The 9,771-nt window shown below is 37.0% G+C and overlaps 1 pseudogene; it reads left to right on the top strand.

Annotated features, from left to right (window-relative positions):
- The first annotated feature begins 7,223 nt into the window (after window positions 1-7,223).
- LOC119530233 lies at window positions 7,224-8,562 on the top strand (annotated as a pseudogene).
- Window positions 8,563-9,771: the final 1,209 nt, after the last annotated feature.

Here is a 9,771-nt window from a genome sequence, read left to right as displayed (position 1 = left end):
GCAGAGACAGTACTGAGCAGAAAAGAAAATCACTTCACACCACCATTGAGTAAAAAAAAAAAGAATAGGCAAATATGAGAGTGGTGTTTGCATTACTGATCTTGCTAGGGAATACCCTATGCCTAGAACAATGGTATCCACCATCATTAAGAATAAAGAAGTGATTTTGAAAAAGGCTGATATTGCAAAAGGAGTTAAAGCAGTAACAGAGCTGCATTCCCAAATACTCAAGGAAGTTGAAAAGCTGTTTTTAATTTTGGCAAATGAGAAGCAGTTAGCAGGGTGTATTAGAAGCCATGATATGTGAAAAAGTGAAAGTGCTGCATGCCAATCTTTTGGAAAACAAACCAGGACTGAGTGATGAGAGTGTTGACATTTTTAGGGCCAACCATACCTGGTTTGATAACTTTAAAAAGTGGACCAGCATCCATAGTGACATGAGGCACGTTATGAGGCATGGCAAAGCAGTGGGTGCTAATAAAAAGGCTACAGGTACAGAGGGTACAGTTGTGAAGGATAGTGTGTCTTTGGGCCAATCCGTGGGTCTGTAGGTCAGTGCTGCTGTTGTTGAGGAGTTAGTGAAAGAACATTGTGAAGAGCTCAGCACTGAGGAGCTGCAGGAACTGCAGAAGGAGCAGCAACAAGAGGTGGCTGAAGAAATTTCTTCAGGTGAGGAGTAGATAAGGGAGGATGACCCCAGTTCCTTGATAAGAGAAATATGTGCAAAATTGGCAGAATTTCAAAACTTTGTGGAGAAATATCAGACAAAGCTCTGACAAGCAGAAATGTGAATTTATTGAATGACTAAACAATTTCACATTTTTGAGGAATTCTGAAAAGAAGACAGAAGCAGTGCTTATTGGATACACTTTTAGTGAAGGTGGCAAAAAATGTTTCAGAGTCTGTGGCTCAAGTTGAGAAAAGGCAGAAAAGAGCAAGAACACCTGAAGTGTAAGTGCCAGATGTTCTACTGGAGTTGGACTCTCCTTCCAAGCAACACTCCACGTAACCCCTCCTCCTCACCACTCTCCTCCCACCATCCCATTAAGCCATGGACTCTTCTCAGTACGGGTAAAGTGAAGTTTGCATTTTATTTAATGTAAGCATTTGCTAATTTTTAGGTTTATTTCTCATGTAATGTTATACAACCATATCTTTTTACGTATTGCCTTAAAAACGTGCATTGTCTTTGGTTTGGGAATGCATTAAATTTATTTACACTATTCCTTATGGGAAAAATTTGGTACTCATCATTTTTGGTTCTCGTCATGCCTCCTGGAACCAATTAACAAGGAGTAACAAGGGACCACTGTATGCCTTTTATCATGTTGAAGAAGTTTCCTTCTATTCCAAGTGTTCTAAGTATTTTTATCAAGAAAGGATGCTGCATTTTGTCACATGACTTTTCCGCAGCAATTGAGAGAATCATGTGGTTTTTCCCTCATTCTGTCAATATAGTGTATTACATTAATTGATTTTCTAATGTTGGACAAACCTTGCATACCAGGGATAAATTCCACTTTATCATGGTGCATATTTTTTTTAATATGCTATTGAGTTCATTTTGCTAGTATTTTGTTGAGGATTTTTGCATCTATATTCATAAGAGATATTGATCTTTAGTTTATTTTTTTCTTGTGGTATCTTTATCTGGGTTTGTTATGAGGATGATGTTGGCCTTGTAGAATGACTTAGAGAGTGTTGCCTCTTCTTAAAGTTTTTGGAAGAGTTTGAGCAGAATTGAAATTAAGTCTTCTTGGAATGTTTGATAGAATTCCCCTGTTATTCTAATAAGGTTTGTTGAATTTATCAATCTTTACAAAGGACAAACTTTTGGTTTTGTTCATTCTCTCTGTTTTTTATAGTTTTTTTTTAATATCCCTATTTTGTTTTTTTAGTTTTCTGTTTCATTTATCTCAGCTCGAATCTTTATTATTTCCTTCCTTCTAAGCATTTTAGTTTGATTTGCTCTTCTTTTTCTAGTTCTTCCAGTTTTTAGGTTAGGTCACTGATTTGAAGTCTTTCTTCTTTTTCAATGTAAGCATTTAGAGTTATAAAGATCCTTTTCAGCACTGCCTTTACTGCATCTCATAAGTTTAATACATTGTATTTTAATTTTCATTCACATCAAGACATTTCCTAATTCACTTCTGAATTCCTCTTGGTTGTTTATGAGTATGTTTTTTAATTTACTCATATCTGTGAATTTTCTCTTTGTCCTCCAGTTATTGATTTTTGCCTTCATTCTGTTGTGGTCAGAGAATATTCATTGCATGATTTCAATATTTTTGAATTTTTTGAGGATTTTTTTTTTTGTGTGTGTGTGTGACCCAACATTTGAACTATCCTGGAGAATAACCCATGTGCACTCGAGAAGAATGTGTACTCTGTTTTGTTGGGTGCAGTGCTCTATAAATGTCTATGAGGTCCAGTTGGTTTAGTGTATAATTAAAGTACTGTACTTCCTTTTTGATATTCTGACTAGATATTCTATCCATTATTGAGAATTATGTGTTAAAGTCTCCTACTTTAATGTAGAACCACCAATTGCTCCCTTCAATCACTATTGGCTTTCAAGTATTTTCAGGCTCTGCTATTAGGTGCATATGTATTTATAATCATGACATCTTCCTGTTGATTTTCCCCTTTATCGGTATATAATCACCATCTTTGTCTCTCATAAGTGTTTTTGACTTAAAGTCTGTTTTATCTGATATTAGTATAGCCACTCCAGCTCTCTTTTGCTTACTTCTTACATGGTATATTTGTTTCCATCTTTTCACCCTTAACCTACTTGTATTTTTCACTTTAAGATGAGCCTCTTGAAGACAGCATATAGTTGGGCCATGCATTTTTAGCCATTCTGTGAATCTCTGTCTTTTGTCTGGGAGTTTAATCCATTTACATTTAAAGTCACTACTGATAGTAAAGGACTTTATTCTGCCATTTTGCTATTTACTCTTTGTAAATCTTATATCTTTTTGGTCCTTCACTTCAGTTAATGCCTACCACTATATTTATTAGCTTTTTTGTGTTGTACCATATTGAATGACTTCTCATTTCTATTTGGATTTATGTTTTATCTATTTTACCTGTGGCTACAATGAGGTTAAAATTTAACATCCTAAATATGAAACAATCGTACTGGATTTGGTACTAACTTAACTTTTATAGCGTGCACATACTTTTCCTCTACCCATCTGTACCCTCACCATGCTGCCACTTATACCTTTTTACATTGTATACCCCAAAACTATAGATGTATCCCTACTTTTATGCATTTTCATTTTAGCACATATAGGATGTAAGAAGTGGAATGCCATACCAAACAATACAGTACAATATTATTAGCATTTATAATTATCCAAATGGTTACCTTTATCACCTTTATCATAGGTCTTTATTTCTTTATGCTGCTCTGAGCCATTGCCTAGTGTCCTTTCCTTTTAGCTTTGCTTGTAGGGCAAGTTTAGTAGTGATGAACTCCCTAGTCTTTGTTTATCAGGGGATATTTTAATCCCTCCCTCATTTTTGAAAAAAGAATCTTGCCAGATATAAAGTTCTTGGCTGGCAGTTGCTTTCTTTCAGCATTTTAAATATTTTGAACCACTGCCTTCTTGCCTCCATGGTTTCTACTTTTCTATTCAATTTTTTTTGAGATATGTTCACTTACCAGATAATCATCCAAAGTGCACAATCAGTGGTTCACGTATCATCACATAGTTATGCATTCATCACCACAATCAATTATTTAACATTTTCGTTACTCCAAAAAATTAAGAATAAGCAAAAGAATAAAAATAAAAATAAAAAAGAACATCTAAAACAGCCCATAGCCCTTCTTCCCCCTATTATTTATTTGTCTTTTGTCCTTATTTTATTACTCATCTGTGCATACACTGGATAAAGGGAGTGCCAATCACAAGGTTTTCACAGTTACATAGTCACACAGTAAAAACTATATAGTTATACAATCATCTTAAAGAATCCTTCTATGTATTCTAATACACTAAAAATTACAAAGGGATATTTATATAATGCATAAAAACCTCCAGAATGAACCTCTCTACTCTATTTAAAATCTCTCAGTCGCTGAAACTTTATTTTCCTTCAGTACTCTTCCCCCTTTTGGTCCAAGAAGGATTCTCAATCCCATGATGCCAGGGCCAAGTTCTCCCTGGGAGTTTTGTCCCTTGTTGCCAGGAATATTTACATCCCTGGGAATTATGTCCCATGTAGGAGGGCAGTGAATTTACCCACAGAGTTGGCTTAGAGAGAGAGAGGCCACATCTGAGCAACAGAAGAAGTTCTCTGGGGGTGACTCAGGCATGATTATAAGTAGGTTTCACCTCTCCTTTTCAGGAATAAGTTTCATAAGGGCAAGCCCCAAGAGATCAGGGGCTTGTCCTATTAGATTGGTAGTCCCCAATTCTTGTGAGACCATCATGAATTCCCCAGGTTTTTTCCCAGTCCCTCAAGGGGGCTTTGCAAACACTTTTTTTATTCACTGCCCAAATTACTCTTGAATGTCTCAGGGCATCACACTAACCTGTACAAACCAAGAAGATCTCACTCCCTATTCAAGGTTCCATGTAATTATGATGTTTGAATAAACTAGTCATACAGATTTAATTAGATAGTATGCTACAGAAAATTAAAATTTTGCACCGAATAAACATCTCTTCTGTTGGTCTAATGCAGAAGTTGAGGTTTTAAAATACAGTTAATATTGTCCTTTACCCTTTAGTCTGACTTGCCTTAGTCCTAACCAGATCAGCTTCCTTTATATCTCTAATTGAAGTCTGCTCTCTTTCCCAAGTTTTTTTTTTTTTTTTTTCACAGTTGCTATATGGGATAATGTTGACTTTCATAGCTGCAGAACTCTATCTCTGAGTCTCAGGTGTCACACAGATACCCACAATTCCAGGCAATGACCGGTTTATACATAAAAAGCTCAGCATTTCAGAATTTACAAAGAAATGTAACAAGTCAGGAATGGCTGTGACTGCTGTAAGTGCTTGCAATCTAGGAATCTTTACAATAAGCCTTCTCCTGATAACCTGTTATCTCAAATTCAATTCTTATAGTTTGCACATTATATGTAGTCCATATTAGTGAGGTGTTATAAACTGTCATGATCTCTGATGACAAATTAGGACTCAATCTAATTGGACTCCCTTGTACATAGCACATTGCTTTTCTCTTTCATCTTTCAGAATGCTCTCCTTGTTCTTTGCATTTGATAGTGTAATCAATAAATGATGGGTTGCATTTTTCTTCATGTGTATCCTGTTTGGAATTTTGTGAGCTTCTTAGAGATGTGATTCACATCTCTTGCTATGTTTGGGAAGTTCTCTGTCATTATTTCTTTGAATATTCCTACTGCCCCTTTCTCTCTTTCTTCTCCTTCTGTGACCCCCATAATGCATATATTGGTGTGCTTAAAGGTGTCCCATAGCTGTCTTAGGCTATCTTCACTTTTAAAATTTCTTTTTTTTTTCTTTCTGCTCTTTGGCCTGACTCATTTCAATTGTCTTGTCTTCAATTCATTGATTCTTCTTCTTCCAGCTCCAAACCATTCTTAAAACCCTGCTGGACATTTTTTTTCTGTCAATTATTGTGATCTTCAACTCCAGTAGTTCTATTTAGTTTATTTTAAAATTTCTATCTCTTAGACTCTCATAGTGCCCATTCATTGTTTTCCTGATATCTTTAGTTCTTTTTCTGTGCTTTCTTTCATCACCTTAACCATTTTTAAAGATTTTTTAAAGTCTCTAGTATGTTCACATTCTTGTCTTCCTTTTTGGTGTTTTCTATATTTTTATCCTCTTCCTTTAGATGGACCATCATTTCCTCTTTCTTCATTTATCTTGCATTATTTTGTTGTACACTCTACATCTTAACATTTTAAAATGTTAACTCTGGGATTTATTCCCTGGGGTGTCTGTTTCTTGGTTTTGTTACCAGCTGGTGATAAGACAGAGATTTCCTTGAGCTTCAGCCTTCCCATCTGGAAGGTCTGTCCAAAATAAATGCAGTGTGCAGGATTTTCCCTGTCTTTGGGGCCTCTGTCTTGTCCTTGGATTTTTTCATGTTAGTTTTAGAGTTCCCTTTTTACAGTCATTTTATTGTTCCCTCTATTTCCCAGGAGACAGACCTTCTTCTCCTGGGTTTTTGAAGCTAATAAGCCTTAGTCTCAGACTGTCCACCTCTATAGTTTTTAAGCATTATTTTTATTGTCACAAGCTACTTTTGCCTGGGGTGAAAATTCTGGATGGAAGGTTACCTCTGAGAAGACTTTCAGAAGTCAGTCTTTCCCAGAAAAAACAAGGCTAGAGACTCACTAAGGGGACACAGTCCAGCTCCAAAATATCCTGGGGAGAGGGTTCAACAAGGTCACTAAGAGCTTCTCTGACAGTTTCCCAAAACTGAACTTTCTTGACCTGCCCAGAAAATGCAGCCCTTCAGCTAACTCTCCCCTGCAGACCTGAGGAAGCTCTGCATCTTTAAATTTCCACTACTTTCCCCCTGTCTGGAGAGGGTAACAATGGTTGCTACTGCCTTTGTTGGGGTGGGTTTGAAACAACAGTTGCCTCAGAACCAGCCATAAATGAACTTTCCACTTCCAGTGTAATTACTACACTCTTTGATGTTATCCATAATCAGTGATTGGCCATGCCTATCCCTTGTCTTGGGGAATAGATTTTTACCAATGAGCTAGCCAAAGACTGGATTCTGCAGCATCTTGCTGTGAGAGTGGGGTATGAGTGCCAGTAGCCACTATGAGGAGAGGGCAATTTATAGTTCATTACCATAATTTATTTTCCTCTTCCTCCTGCTCTTCCAGGGATGTTGCACACTGTTCTTCTGACCTCTGGAGTTTTAAAATAGTTGTCTCAGACAGTTCCTGACAGTTTTATCATTTTGTTGGTGGAAGGACTGATTCCTAGAGCTCCCTAGTCTGCCATCGTCCCTGGAAGTCCCTCCATCAACATTCATTAGTCATGTTGTATATGAAGAATTGTTAAAATGCTTTGTAGATAGATGTCATTTAATATATAAGGAATTTCAGTGCTGAACACTGGTTTGTAGCATTGCATATGGAGCCAGATACATGAATTTGGAATTGACTCCAACACATGCTTACAATGAGACCTTGGGCTACGGCTCAGATCCTTATCCATAAAGTGGAGATAATAATAGTCTCAAATTCATGTGTGAAAATGAAGGGTGTTCAGTGCCAGATTGGTAGGCAAACTATGGACTTTCAACTTTTACTTTTCAAGACCAATCAGATAATAAGCTGTATCATTTTCAGACACCACAAAGTCCTTTAGTCAAACCCTAAGTGTATGATTATTACAGCATAGATAACTATCCAACCAGGATGAACACCAGTGTTGCTGTCATTTCCTACACTGGTTATAAAATGGAGGAAGCTATGATTGTAAATAAGGCATCTTGGGAATGAGGTTTTGCCCATGGAAGTATCTACAAGTCTGAGTTCGTTGACTCTATGAAAAAATTAAATAGGAGATCATTTTCTAGTGTCTGGAGTCAAACCTGGTGACCCAAGGATTCTTCAGAAATAAGATGATGATTGATTGTCATTTATTGATGCAAGACTGCAGTATGGAGATCCATATTACACCTACTTAAACCTCAACCCTGGGGACAGTTTTGTGGTGTGATATAAAATTAAAGAAAATTGTGTTGTGGATAACATCAAAGTGTGTAGTAATGACACGAAGTGGAAAGTTCAAGTGGTTTGCATTACAATGAAAATCCCTCAGAATCCAACCATTGGAGATAAATTTGCCAGCCATCATGGTCAAAAGGTTGTGGCCAGCTGAGGACATGCCTTTCACCAAGAATCAGATGGTCCCAGACACTGTGTTCAATTCTCAAGGTTGTCTACCTTGGATGACCATCAGCATGTTAATTGAGAGCATGACAGGGAAGTCTGCAGCTTTGCAAGATCTCTGCCACAATGCCACACCTTTCATCTTTTTGAAAGAGAATTTGGCCTTAGAGTACTTTGGTGCAATGTTAAGGGATGCTGGCTACAATTTCTATGGCATCGAGAGACTGTATAGTGGCATCAGCAGGCTGGAACTGAAAGCAGACATTTTTATTGGTGTGATTTATTACCAATGCTTATGCCGCATGGTCTCAGACAAATTTCAGGTTAGTACAACAGGAGCCACAGGCAAAGTCACCAACCAGCCCATTGGGGGAAGAAATGTTCAGGGAAGGATCTGTTTTGGTGAAACAGAATGGGATGTTCTTTTAGCTCACAGTACATTCTTCCTCCTTCATGACCACCTCTTCAACTGCTCCAATCGTTAAGTTGCCCACGTTTATGTGACATGTGGTAGTCTACTCTCTCCACTGCTAGAGAAGCCACCCCCTTCATGGTCTGCCACATACAACAGGAAGAACAGCTGCACTCTGTGTAACTGCAGTTATGGGATTGACGCCCTCTCTATGCCTTATGTTTTTTGCTATTTTGTAGCAGAACTGGCAGCTATGAACATCAATGTGAAACTGGATGCCATCTAACTTGAGGCTGGCCTTTTGGTTTAGGAGCTCTATTAGATTAAAACAAAATAGAAACTTAGTTCTTGAAGATATTATTACTAGGTTACTCTTGAGTTTTTCCAGGGGTGTTAGAATTTTTAGTCAAGACCTGGCAACTCAGAATTCAGGGCTTTGGAGCCTCGGATGCAATAACTTCTGAAGCTGATTTTCATTATATCTGTTCAGAAACTCTGTAAGTTTCTTCTTTAAAAATGATATATTGATAAGTAGCAGTGTCTGCAGGGAAGCCTTCCTTCCTAGCAGTCCCGCCACCAAGAGTGCAAGCCATATACAATTTCATATGTTCTTGTAGCCATGCTAAGGTAAAAAGCAACTGGTTACATTTATTTTGGTAACATATTTTATTTAATGTAATATATTCAAAATGTCACTTCAACATGTAATGGATATAAAAATGAGATTTTTTACATCAATTTTTCATTCTAAATATCAAACCCAGTGAGTATTTTATAGTCAGTCTTTTTGGGTATTTTTTTTGTTTCCTTTGTTTTTGGTGTACTGTATTTCATTGTATGGATGTACTGTTAAGTATATAACATTCCTCTGTTGATGGATATTTAGGTTGTCCCATTCTTTGACTAGTATAAACATTGTTGGTAGTAAATAATGTTGTATACATAAGATGCTTTTTTATGTTAAAAATCTTTCTAAGAAAATTTTTACAGAGCCTGGCAGGTAGGGCTAGACTGGAAAAATTCTATCCATTCAATAAATATCCTGGCTTTGCTTCATGAAATGTTTTTATTTAAAATAAGGAAAAACATCTTGAATCTATAGGCTGGTATTTCTCCTATCATCAGTAGAACCTCGACCCTAGACTTTCCCACCCCAGTCCATTCTCTGTACACTTCACAATTCCATAGCTGGTGTCGATTCCAGGCTCTTCCCCTTTTTTAAAGCAGCAATAAAAATGGCAATGTTTGTGGTTTCTTTTAAAACTTTTCTTTTGGATTACAGATGTCACAACTAAGAAATTGAAATTGGTACAATGCACAAAGCTCATTTAAATTTCACTAATTTCACATGCACTTGTTTGTTTACATGCTTAATTTTACTCAATTTTATCAAGTATGAATTGATATATCCACCAATGTAATCAAGGTACAGAACTTCTCTACCACCAGGGCTCTGCTGGGCTCTGTCTTTATAGCCAGTCCTATCCCAGCCCTC

Source organism: Choloepus didactylus, chromosome 3, assembly GCF_015220235.1.
Source record: "Choloepus didactylus isolate mChoDid1 chromosome 3, mChoDid1.pri, whole genome shotgun sequence".
Classification (NCBI taxonomy): Eukaryota; Metazoa; Chordata; class Mammalia; order Pilosa; family Megalonychidae; genus Choloepus; species Choloepus didactylus.
This window is presented reverse-complemented; position numbering and strand designations above follow the sequence as displayed.